Source organism: Delphinapterus leucas, chromosome 3, assembly GCF_059928025.1.
Source record: "Delphinapterus leucas isolate spDelLeu-1000000601 "Yukka" chromosome 3, BTC_Dleu_Yukka2, whole genome shotgun sequence".
NCBI lineage: Eukaryota > Metazoa > Chordata > Mammalia > Artiodactyla > Monodontidae > Delphinapterus > Delphinapterus leucas.
Window position 1 is genome coordinate 95,465,884 of NC_143131.1, and position 14,078 is coordinate 95,479,961.

A 14,078-nucleotide genomic window follows, 5' to 3' on the forward strand; every position below is an offset into this window, starting at 1 on the left:
ACTAACGTGAACCCTAATAGAATGGATGTTAGGCAGCAGCAAAGAGCACAAAGTCTGCAGATAAAAAAGACAAAGCTAATGGCTGATGCAAGTGTTATATTTAGTTTATTCTTTGGTTTTCAAACCTACTTCTTTAGTTCTCCCACTACCTCTGGAATTTTTTTCTATTTATTCTTTCTTTTAAATTTTAATTTATTCTACCTTTTTAAACTTAAAATATTATTCCTACTGTAGGAAAATATAATGGCCAACATTTCAGTTCTCCTTTTCCAAAGGAAAAACATCATGGAATATTTGAGAATCATTTGATATGTTAAAACGTTGCTGACCTACAACATTGGTGACATATTTTGTAGCTGATATCACCGTAAACTCTCTCACAGGAAGGTGGTTTCCACTCCTTCAAAAACACACTTACAGCTTGGCAGATTAAAGGGACATGAAAAGCTGAATCAGCCTGATAGACTTACCCTGGGAGAATAATTACTAACTGACACGCAGCCTACAGAAAGAACAACAGGGGTGGAAACTATTATTTGCATGGGACCTAATCTCAGGAGAAACAGAATTAAACATGGTGTTCTAAAGTTCTGTTCCTGACGGGATCCAGAGCTAACACCTGCCTAGACATATACAAACTCAAATCAAAATCTGAGGATAAAGTTGCCCATCATGGAGCTTTCTACCTGAAGGACCTGCTGTCCAGAATTGTTTTTTTCAAAATACTTGAAAATGTTACAAGTTACATCTTCCCTACTTCTCTTCATCCTTTTCCATGACATACCTCAAAAATGAGAAACAGAACCCTTATTTCTACTTCAGATGGACACAGCTTACTTCTAACAAGATTGTTTACAATGATGAAAGGTGTACCTCCCTGCCTCTGCCTGGAACTCTATCTGCATAACCAGTAAAGTCTTCAGCCAGGGTTGTCAAATTTTACTGAAGATGAGATTTACCTGGGGAGCTGTATTAGTTATTTAATGCTGTGAAACAAATCACCTCAAAACTCAGTGGCTTAAGGGACAAGAATTCAGAAGTTCGGCTGGCAGTTCTGACTCAGAGTCTCTCAAAGGGTTGTAGGCAGACGTCCGCTAGGGCTGCTGTCGCTGGAAGGCCAGACTGGGGAAAGAGGTGCTGCTTCCAAGGTGGCTCACCCACAAGGCTGGCAAATTAGAGCTGACTGTTGTTGAAAACCCTTGGCTCCTCTCCATGTGGGCCTCTCCATAGGGCTGTTGGGTATACTCACAGCATGGGGGCTAGCCTCCCCAAGGGCAAGCAACAGGAGACCAAGCAGAAGCTGCAATGCCTTTTACAACCTGCCCTTAGAAGTCACACACTGTCCATTCTGCTGTATTCTTTCCATCATGTGGGTCAGCCAGACCCAATGTGGGAGACCTCACCAAGGCATGAATACCAGGTGACATGAGGCTCATGAGGACAGACAATCTTGGGAGCCACCTACCACAGTCCACCCTCTAGTCCCCAGTCCTGAGCCAGATGCTGTAATGGGATGAGGCTTGGGGGTCTCAGGGGAGGGGATGCATGTATTCTACACATGGAGAAATATGAATTGTTGTGGCCATCGAGTGCCCTGAACAGAGTAGTCTCCAAAGATGGCCACATCTATATATTTATCCCACCCCACAGGCTCTTTTTACTGAGTGAACTCCCCCCACCAGGAGGTGAGGTCTATGTTTTGTTCCCTGAATTGAGGGAAGAGAGAGGGGGAGGAAGTGACTGCCCCAATCAGTGGGGAAGTGTATATGGTCAAAGTAATACTATGTAAATTTCTGAGACTAGGGCACACTAAGGATAAAGCTTCTGCTGTATTTCCTCTCCCCTTCTCTGAGGATAATAGTCCTTGAGACAGAGACACCATATTGTGAGGAAGCCCAAGCCACTCAGAGAGGTCATGTGTGGGTGTTCTTGCTGACAGTTCCTTTTAGGTGCTCAGCTGACAACCAGCATCAACTACCTGTGACTGAACAGTCTTCAGTGCTTCCTGTCCCAAACTGAGTCTTCCAGCTGAGTCCCCAGACATCATGAAGAAGAGACTAGCCACCTGCACTGTGCCCCATCTGAGAAACTGACCCACAAAAATCATAAGAGATAATATCTGATGATGGTTGTTTTAAGCCATGAAGTTGTGGGGGATTTTGAGGTAATAGTTAACTAATGTAGTAAATTTAAATATACTTGTTGCAGCTACAAATCTCCAGCCCCGACTCCAGACCCACTGAATGAGATTTCCTAAGGTAGAAGAAGCCTGGGAAACTGTTGATTTATGAAGTGTCTCAGTTGATTCTTATCATCAGGGATAGTGGGGAAATTCTGATGGAGTATCTTCCATTACAAGTCTCAATGGAAAATCTACTCGTTTTTTGGGTTTTTTTTTTTTAACATCTTTATTGGAGTATAATTGCTTTACAATGGTGTGTTAGTTTCTGCTTTATAACAAAGTGAATCAGTTATACATATACTTATGTTCCCATATCTCTTCCCTCTTGCATCTCCCTCCCTCCCACCCTCCCTATCCCACCCCTCTAGGTGGTCACAAACCACCTAGTTGATCTCCCTGTGCTATGGGGCTACTTCCCACTAGCTAGCTATTTTATGTTTGGTAGTGTATATATGTCCATGCCACTCTCTCACTTTGTCACAGCTTACCCTTCTCCCTCCCCATATCCTCAAGTCCATGCTTTAGTAGGTCTATGTCTTTATTCCCATCTTACCCTTATGTTCTTCATGACCTGTTGTTTTTTTTTTTTTTTTAGATTCTGTATATATGTGTTAGCATACGGTATTTGTTTTTCTCTTTCTGACTTACTTCACTCTGTATGACAGACTCTAGGTCCATCCACCTCACTACAAATAACTCAATTTCATTTCTTTTTATGGCTGAGTAGTATTCCATTGTATATATGTGCCACGTCTTCTTTATCCATTCATCTGTCAATGGACACTTAGGTTGCTTCCATGTCCTGGCTATTGTAAATAGAGCTGCAATGAACATTTTGGTACATGACTCTTTTTGAATTATGGTTTTCTCAGGGTATATGCCCAGTAGTGGGATTGCTGGGTCATATGGTAGTTCTATTTGTAGTTTTTTAAGGAACCTCCATACTGTTCTCCATAGTGGCTGTATCAATTTTCTACTCGGTTTTTATCTTTGACTGTCTATGTATTTCATCTACTTAGTGAAAACCACAACTAGAAATTGAATCTAAATCTGGCTCTGGATGAGATGCTCTTGAATTTCTAACTCTCAAATTTTATATTAAATCTTCAGAAGGTAGTGCTTGGAGAAGAAATACGGAAAATACGAGGCAAAAGTTTTATAGATTTTTGGGCAGATTGTAAAATCCTCTTTCTTAAATCTTTACAGCTATTCAACTATCAGGAAAAACAGAGGACAGAAGACAAAAATATCATTTTCTGTGGCAACTCTAAATGTACCAATATGGTGTGGAATCTCGAAGTTACATAAGTGGGGAAAAGACAAGATGCATAACAATATTTATATCTATATCTATCTATACATACATATACGTATATTTAAGTGGTAAATGCATAAAACCACCTCTATAAAGATACACAGGGACTTCCCTGGTGGTCCAGTGGTAAAGAATCCGCCTTCCAACGCAGGGACTGCAGGTTTGATCCCTGGTTGGGGAACTAAGATCCCACATGCTGCGGGGCAACTAAGCCCATTTGCCACAACTACTGAGCTCACGCACCTCAACTAGAGCCCATGTGCCACAAACTACAGAGCCCACGCGCTCTGGAATCTGTGCGCCACAACTAGAGAATGCATGTGCCCTGGAGCCCCTGCAGCACAACCAGAGAGAGAAAACCCACACGCCACAACTAGAGAGAAACCCAAGCAGACCGCGTGCCATAACCAAGAAGATCCCACATACCTCAAAAAAGATCCCATGTGTTGCAACTAAGACCCGACGCAGCCAAAAATAATAATAATAATAATGATAAAGAAAATAAATAAGTAAAATAAATAAATATTTTTTAAAAAGTTACACACAAAACTGGTAACAATGGTTGCCTTTGGAAATAACTGGATGGCTGGGCTAAGATTATAAGAAAGACATTTTTCACTGAATATTTTTTGTAACTTTTGAGGTTTGTACTGGGATCATGGAATACTTTACAAAAAGATAAATAAAATGTGTTTACAACACCTTTTCTCTTTGAGGACCTTCTTGGGAGTCATTCCAGAACATGAAAGTGTGACCCCATATTATTATTGGTTACAGTTAATTACCTTTTTTGTTTGTTTGTTTCACAGTGAAAGGAAACTCAAGGTCCATCAGGACCAGGGATCCTCATAGGTTAAAATCTAGCCACTGTAGAGTTGATAGCTCCATCCTCGTATCTTACTGGATCTCTTGGGTGTCACTGCCCAGCCTCCACCTCTGACACAAGACAGCCCTTGAACTCTGCACAAGTGGACACTTGCCCTGGGTGTCACTCAGAGAACGCTGCTCTGGCCCTTCCCTGGCCTTGCCCAACCCACCCACTAAAGAGCTGCGGCCAAGGGGACGTGTCCACCAGGGTCCACAAACTAGGGGTTTAAGAAAATCTAACATTTGTTTTTGTGAAAGAATATGCTAGGAGGTGTTTTTATTTTAAAAATAAATGATAGCCATCTTGTCCTCAGAAATACTGGTGACTTCTGTATTGCCCTCCTTCATATTCTACTTATTGAAACATGTTGTTAGTCTTAACTCTAGAAAAAAATCAATATTGTACATTAATAAGGATTTTGATGTCTTTTTGAAAATGATGTGAACATATTACTTAAAAACAAATTTTTAAAAATTTTAGGCATGGACATATATACACTACCAAATGTAAATCCAATAGCTAGAGAGAAGCAGCCGCATAGCACAGGGAGATCAGCTCGGTGCTTTACGACCACCTAGAGGGGTGGGATAGGAAGGGTGGGAGGGAGGGAGACGCAAGAGGGAGGGGATATGGGGATATACGTATATGTATAGCTGATTCACTTTGTTATAAAGCAGAAAGTAACACACCATTGTAAAGCAATTATACTCCAATAAAGATGTTTAAAAAAATTTTTTTTAACAAATTTTAGAATATTTTTTCAGAAGCAAATTTATCAGTGGGAGTTACTCTGAAGGTCTCTTGTGTTCAAAGATCATTCATGTTAAAGGCCAAACATCCTGATGCTGCTGCCGATTGTTGGATAGGAATCTAACGGAAAGAAAATTAGAACCAAGGGGTCAAAAGAAAAAAGAAGCCAATAATTTGTCAGCACATTGCTTTTTAAGTTTTGTATGAGGAATTTGATGTTTAAAACATAGAAGAGCAGATAGCCAATCAAAGAGAAACACATTATAGCTGGAAATGAAAGGAAGATAAAAAAGCAAGTTATATATTAAAACTACATATAGTTTACACTTTTAAGGCATTTTAGTTTGTATGCTAGAATGAAAAGCTTTTTTTTTTTACTAGGAAAAATATCTGTAAGGATGCATGAGCTAATATGGAATTTCTCACTATTTTTCATAGCAGCAGAGCTTACAAATCACTAGAGATGTCATTTAAGTGGAGAACTGGATTGGATCACGAATGGACTGCAAAGGAGAGGAAGGGGAGGCCCAGCTTTACCCGGAGATTTGGAAAGGCTGACATTTGGCAGTGACTCTTAAAACACAAGGAGCGTTGTCCAAAATGTGCTGGAAGATATAAAGAAGTAACTGGTGTGGAATGCCAACCTCCCCCATCCCCTGCAAGAAAATACATAAACTAGAAAGATCTGAAACTGTTACATTGAACATGGTATGACTTTGTATTACAATCTCTGAGAACTCTGAGATGTAAAATAATTTGCTTCTGGACTATATACATGATAATAGAAAGAGGGTAATTGTGATCTCTGGGAGGAAAATGCTGATGCGGTTGTAAGATCCCTCCAGACGCGATGATTCACTGCAGAACAGTCACCAGAACAGAACCCCTCTCAAAGCAGTGACAGAATCCGTCAGCCTGTCCTGACAATGGACAGTGAGTTCTCAATGTCTCCCTCACCTGAGTTTCTGTCTGATGAGGTCCCTGAGAAAACTGGCCACAGTATAGAATTCTGTCAAAGAAATTATTTTTATTTTAGTGTTTAAAAGGTCTCTTTCTCCACATTAAATTGGTGAACAAATGAAATTTCTAAGGAACCGGGACTTCTCCTCCTAACTGGCACACACATGGGCACAGGGCGGCTGAGGGGAGATCCCCAGCTGTGGGTTCCTCTCCACATCAACCCAGCTAGCAGATCCAGGTCATTTCCTTTGTCTTGCGCACAGCTCGCACATGCTCACCAGAGCTGTCGGGTAAGTTGCAGACGTTATTGAAAGTTGAGAAAAAGGAGGGGGATTACAACACACCAAGAAAAACAACTTAAAATTAAATATGAGATACGTTTCCAGTGTCTCCTGGGCCCTATTTAGCAAGACAGGCATTTGGTGCCCAAGATGTGGTTCGAAGCCCTATTTCTGTCCTGCCCCCTCAGTCCCAGCTCATATTTCTTCTCTCCTACCATCCCCTAATTTATGTCCATTGATGTACAGTTCTCTGTCTCTTTAAAATGCATTCCCTTGGGGCCTTGTCTTCTGTCCCTAAACCCTTGACAAAGCATTTAATACATACATACAATTCCTTTTGTAAAAGAAACTCATGCCCATTAGAAAATGATCAGATTTTTTATACCTCAACATGAAGCTCTTTGCAAAGCATCAGGCAAGTAGAAGGCACCATTACTGGTCACTGCTGTTACTCTTCACACCTCCATGGCCAACAGGAGCTCTCGGTTTGTTCAGGGCCCCCTGGACCCTGCAGGGCTCCCTGATGCTGGCACACCTGCCTCACCAACCAGGCCTGGCACCACCCATCATCGTCCCAATGGTCTGAGTCTCTGGAGACTGTAGCCAAACGTAGGAGGAATTCACTTCTAGTCATCTCTTAGAATGTCAGGACCTTGGCCTTGGGTTTCCCCAATAAGTGAAGCCATCTACCTCCTAGCCGTTTCTGAAGCCCACTATTTCCACTGCCACGCGCACTTCACGTGGACTCTGTCTCTTGCCTCTGTGCCATTGAAGCTGGGCCATTTCCTAAACCTCTCCCAAACATCCAAATACTTTTGTTCCTATTGGTACTCAGACCGAGAAATCCCCACCCTTGAAGCTCATGGTGATTTAATGTTGGCGACCAGTTAACTCCAGGGTTCAGATCCTTGCAAAACACACACAGACCCCATTCTTCTGGGGGTGAGGGGAGGTTGTGCTGAGCTCACCTCTTACTTCCATGTTCTTTCTTCCTTCTGAAATTCATGGATACTTGAGTCAGTGGGTTTCCCTTAGGCCCAGGGAAGTTTTTCCTACTATATCCTGAGAGACCAGATTGCTTGCTGGTTGAAGATGCAGAGCACTCCAGGGCTGAGAATTCCAAAGGAGCCTTCAAACTACAGTCCAGACCCTTCACTCATCAGGAGTCACAATAATAACACCTGACATTGAAGGAATACCTCCCATAAGCTAGGCACAAGGTTAAGCACCTCATATACAGTATCTCATTTAATCATCCTTAAAACCCAATTTTACAGGTATTTTTATTATGCCCATTTTACAGACGATGAAACTGCAGTTCAGTGAGGTAAAACAACTTGCCCAAGATCATAGAACTAAGGTGTCAGAGTCAAGTCTGAATGCTCTTAACCACTGGGCTATATTATCATTGAAATAATTTCATTAGTTAGCCCTCTGAAACCAACCCTAATGTGCTCCCTGAGCCTCCTACACATAACTGAGTTGTGCACTTATAAGCCAGTCTCAGATAAAGCTTGGGGGCCCAGCCTAGAGAAACTGGTTAAGAACTGCTAAGCAGAGCTGTAAGCTCCCCTCAGCAACAGCTCACAGGGAAAGTTTTATGTGAGGCCCTAAGAGACGCTCTGCAACTCTGTAGACACTGACTGTCCAACGTCATCCCTGAAGAGTCAAGGTCAACCCTTGGAGTCACTGCCTATTAACTATAGTTAGCATCCCCACTTCCCCCTGAGAAGCCCTCCAACTCTCAAAGTAACCAGGCTTGGCTTCTGACCAGCACAAGGAATTAACTAAGGCCCCAGAGCCTTCTCTGGTATTACCTGATGGTTCAGTGAGTCTCCCCAAGTTCACCAGGCTGATTTCTAAATCTCCAGTCAGAGTAACCAAGGCAACAGATACATCTGACCTAACACTGTAACATATTGGCCAGACTTGGCGGGTCGGGGATGGGAGATGCCTCACGGGACCATTTAAAAATTCTTAGGTATGTTACAGCTACATGGAGCACCCTCAGTATTAGCCCCCAAACCTGCACTCCTGCCGCAAATCCTGAGCTCCACCTCACACTTAAGGTCCCCAGGAACTCCCAAACATCTAAGAACTGCAGTTGCACAGCCTCACTATTGGAGTTTTGGCTTATTGTCCTTTCAAATGTCCTTTCCATCACATATTCCATCTTACACACTTGGTTCCAAAGCATCTATTCCTGGACACTGCTTCATACTCAAACCATTGGTGTCCAGCTTATACATGCAATCCTGGCTTCTATTTTGGCCTGTAACATGGGTGCCCCCCAAAATTAGTATATCCTTCTCTCTCATTTATTTTTCCATGAGGCATTGACAAAGCACTTTGGTATAAAACACAAACTAAGAAGAAAGGGTAGTAGTCCCAGGTGTCTCACTAACTGGCCAATTCATTGACCTTTGCTGTTCTCCAGTCTCCTCTCTGGGATGAGCATTCTGAATGATTACTAAGCTTCCTTCAGCTCTAACTTTCTGGATTTTCCCTTCCAACGTTTTACTACCATTTAAAATTAGTAACAGCTTGTTCCCTTATTATCCATCTTCTGATCGTACCCCTAATGGCTGGCATTTCCAGTTTGTTCCCTAATGTCTTAACCTTGGAGATGATCTTGATTATTTTGCCTGCAGAACTAGCCTAACCAATGCCAAGTTCTGCTGAATGATAGCACTTAAATGTGTTCCTCTATTTCCCTTTGTTTCAGCCTCCATCCATGTCATTTTTACTTGTGCATAAATTTTTCCAGTGTAAACTTCTCCACTCTTACTAATGTAGTCTTCTTACCCTTTCTTCCTTTCCCATCCTCTATATATAATTATACAACAACAATCAAGTCTTTCATGTGTTATTTGATACTTTTACTTCTCATGAGAGGCTCCCAACTGCCTCCTGCATTGATTTTATACTCTTGATTTTATACTCTTTCAACTAGTCTCCAAGCATATGTATCCCAGGTTACCTCCAGGCACATGTCATTTTAAATTTATAGAGAGAAAACAATAATAATAAGCAACCTTTCAAATAATGGCTGCTGTTTCTTTCAGGCGCCTAAACTTAGAAAAGGTCATAGAAAGTTATTTGCTTCTTATTAACATCTAATAGCTGTGTTATTCCCATAGGCAGAAACGAACAAAAAAATAGCAATTGCAATTTGACAGTGACATAAACACCTGTCTGGCTAATGAATTCCTTGCCAAATGCATGTTCCAAAAGAGGAAGCAATGTCACCTTTAACATAAGTGACTTTTCCCAAAATGCTAGATTTATACCGAGGGAAAGTAAGATCTGGGAAGAGCATAAATGAAAAAATATTGGAGCTATGTCTCTGGGAACATTAAAATGAAAACTACCACGTGGTTTTGATTCACCATACTGTATTTCCCACCTTTCTCATGAACAAACATGCTGCCGATTCCCATTAAAAGTTCACAAGAACTCTCAGGTCCCCTAATTCAGGTATGTCCCTTGATGCCCAATAAAGTGCCCTCTTTTCTAATCCTAGGAGCAAACTACCCAGATAATACAAAAGCGCATCTTTAAGACTAAAATTACTAGGCTATCAAAGTTGTTAAATATAATCACTAAGAAAACAAGCTTCCCAAAAGCTGATCTATGCCAAGGACCTTGTACGTTGAGACTCTTCCATGATATATCATACATGGAAAAAGGAAGCAGATATAGAAAGTTATTGAAAATTTCAATCAGAACCTTGACTGCATTCGGGATGCCTTTTGCCATGCAAAAGACAGCCTCCATGTGTAAGTCCAACTCTGAAGGAAACGCTGTAGGTGATCTGTAGCAGCAGAGACAAAAAATAGACATGCCTTCTGAAAATGAGATCTCCGTAGGTGAGACCAAGATGATAACATCACTCTGGCATCATATTTGGCCCTCTAAAAGCTTATATTAGAGCAAGGCTTCAGAAATTTGAGACGTCTGACCTAATTTTAGGTAGCTGCATTTGGAAGAGCTATTTTCCCAAACATGTTTCAAGGTAGATAGACCAGCCATTGGAATTTTGCTGCACATTTTAGACAGACACTATTGATGGTAACCTCTGGAGAAGATTTACATTTCTTTTCACTTTGCACAAATGTTCTGACCCAACTCTAAATGTTCCTCTCGCAGTAAGCAGCACGTCACCTTTAGACTCCCTGTGAGCATGTTATTAAAGGGGAAGAACAGAGCCACTGCAAGATTTCTCTAATCACCCAGCCTGATTACAAAGAGGAGTAAATCACTAAACACTGCACCTTAAACATAACAAAAAGAATAATTTAGCAAACCAACGAAGCTTCATCCTTAGCAGGATAATATATCAGTTTAGGTCCAGTAAACACACCTCAATGCTTACTATCTTCATTATGCTGACCATTATTTATTATTTATAGGTCATGTTAAGCACTTTTGGAGAGTTTCACAGGATGCACACACTGTTGAGTTGCCCGTGCAGGTCCTACGCACAGGTATTACTGGCCAAAGAATCACAGGACTTTAGAAAAATGTCGATCGTATTCAGTTGAGCCAGGTACATTTGTCACTCTCAAGATAGGACGTTGCTCAGAACCCAAAAACATTTTCAAACTGACTGACTTCTCCCCTCAGAAATGCAAGGGTAAAGTTCTTGTTACTTCAGATTCCGGGTTACCTCCCAGTGAAGTCCTGCTATTTACACAACACTGACAGGTGGCTCAGCCTGCCCCTGAGCCCAGCCCCCTTCCTGAGCCCTCCCCTCCCCAGTTATAACAGAGCCATGCACACTGCCTCTGCCCCTTCAGAGCTACAGCAGTTGTCACAACTACCCCTACCAAGTGGAGACTTCGGCTCAACTGCTGAAAGCCTGAGGTTAATGAGGCCAAGGCCAAAAGTACTGTTTGAACCCATTACTTGTGCTATATGTCATGCTGACGGACTGCTTTCAACTCTAGCCACCTGCCCAGCAAACGCATGAAAATGATCATGGGAGGGGTGGGGAGAAAGGGTGAGGTGACCTGTGAGCCAATCAGATTTTCCTCTTCATCTAAGACAGTGTGAAAAGGGTAAAAGATGGTCATTCCAAAGAGGAAAACTTTCTCTGTTTTGTAACAGAGTTGTACCAAACTGAGCACCTGCAAACGATATTTAAGGGAGCCACGTTATCCCCAAAACTCAACTTCTATCTTCTCTAAGTCCTTTAGCGGCATCTCTTGCAGTATCCATCCTTCAGATTCAGGCAGCCTCAGTCCCTGATCCAATCACCAGATAGTTGTGGCCATCCAAGAGGGGTTTGAACTGTGACTAGAAGCCCCATCAAGACAGCTGGGCTTTTGTTTGGCCTGCCAAGTAGACCCCCAGCCCGGGCAAACAAGGCCAAGCCTGGACTTTCATGTGGCCCCTAAGCCAGCTCTGTTAGCCCTTGGATCCTGACAGGCCACAGGGACTGTTCCTCCTTTGTACAGCCTGCTGCCCTGTGTAATGCCCAAGCCCAACCCAGGACACAGTCCATTTAGCTGGGTCTGGACACCTGGCCTCTATTACTGTCTTCCGGAAACTTCTTGTAAGATAAGATGCCACCCTCCAAGCTGAAGGCAGGCTGCTCCTGTTGCCTGGGAACAGCAACCACAGCCTGCCTGATCCCTTGGTTTGCAACCATCCCTGCATCCCCTGCATCCCCCTCTGTTAGGCCCACTCCCCATTGTGTATCTAGGGCTAAAGGCTTCCGGACCCTGTGACTGGGTCCACCCTCCCCCTACTCCTCCTCCACACACCCTCACACCCCGAGTTGCCAAGGACCCAGCAGGCCTCACACCTGAGCTACGACATAAGGGCTAATACTACCAACTTAACTTTGCCAAACTGCAGAATTGGAGAGCAGTTGAATAAGCACATGTCTTAAAATGGTAATGAGGGGATGTTCGAAAGAAAAGTATATGGGAACAGTTGGCAGAATATTCCTTTCCATGAGGGTAAACTGTTGTCATCCTGATGCCTGATTTTACTTTCTAATCCACCCCACTTTTCTGTACTGTGTGTTCTGGGCCTAATGATTTCTTTTCAAGTTGTCTTCAAGCAAATGGCACTGTGAACCATTTAATTTAGAGATGATAAAACACAGACCCATGAGAAACCTTTCTCCAGGGATATGGGGCGAAAAGCAGTCCTGACAGCTCTTGTGTCTGTTCAGTGTAGGTCAGAATCAATGAAGTGATGTTCTTCCACCCTGTGCTCAGGTCATGCCATGGCCCCACAGCTGGCTGGACCTTACCTCTTGCCATAGATTCTCCATGACCTTCCTGACATTCCTCCAGCCTGGACCCCTCTCTCCTCAAGACCACCAGGCAGGGCAGCAAATGCTCCATCACCCACTTCCCATTCTGGATGGAGGCGAGAACAACCACCAAACACCTCTCTGTTTCAAAGCCCTCCTTCAGTAAACCCTGAATTTGTTTAATTCCTACCCCTTGGGGAAGCTTATGAAGGGCTCTTTTTATTTCCAAAGACCAGCTTTTGGTCTTGCGATGCTTTGTTGATAGCAGGCCCTAAGTTAGTCCAGACCACTTTAAGGGAAAGATTAAAGAGATGATCAATAGATAATTTTTCACAGGCAAAGGGGGAAAATGGCTTTATTCATTCTCAAATGATATCACTCCACTTTTACGTAGCATTTTATCACCATAAAAGTATGGGGGCAGGTACTGTTGGGCCATTTTGTTTTCAATGGCCTCAACCTCATAACTAGGTCAGTCAATATGGCACCATCTACTCAAAAGATGAAATTGAGACCCAGGGGAGTCAAATGACTTGATCACGTTCACACAGCTGATGAATGAGAGTCAGGTCTACGAACAGGTCTCCACTCAAGGGGTGAGAGATGAAAGTCTCAGAAACAAACCATGTGACGGGCATCAAAGGGTGAAAGGTGACAATCACACAAACATTTAAGGATAAACTTAGGCAGGCCTATTCGGATATCTAGTGAGGCCTGGACCACTTCCACACCTGTATTTTAATGATTTGGTTGATTATATACGTATACATATACATGTACATACTATACACATATACATATATATACGTATATACACACAATGCACATACATAATATATACATATACATACATATATACATACATATATGCATGCATATATACACATATTTACATATGCATACATACAAATATGTGTACAGATGCATACATATATGCATACATATGCATGCATATACATATATATTATATACATACATATGTATAATTTTCATACACTCATATGAAATACAACTGAACATTGAGGCTCATTTGGTTACAAGTTTGAGGTGTGCATGAAAGCTACACAAGAAAGTTGCTTCCCCTCCGCCCATCACCATGCCTCCCACTTCTTGATCAGCCCTGACCTTGAGATTTTCCTACTGTCATTTTCATGAAGAGCTAAACATTAGTTCTCTGTCCACCTCCACTTTTAAAAGGTGGCTGTCAGTGAAGGAGGGAAGGCATTGCTTCATTTTAACCATTTCTTTTTCTGCTCAAGGAACACCAAACCAAGAGAGCAGACGTGTGGGGATCCACAGAGCCTCGTGGAGCCTCTGCAGCTCCAGCAGGATCATCCATCACGGAGCTGCCTGGCCAGGATGCGCCCTCGCTAGGTCACGTGACCCGAGCGCAGCTGGACCCTCGCAGCCGGCCAGGCACTGCTGGGCCTGGGCCGGGAGATGCCCAGCCACCT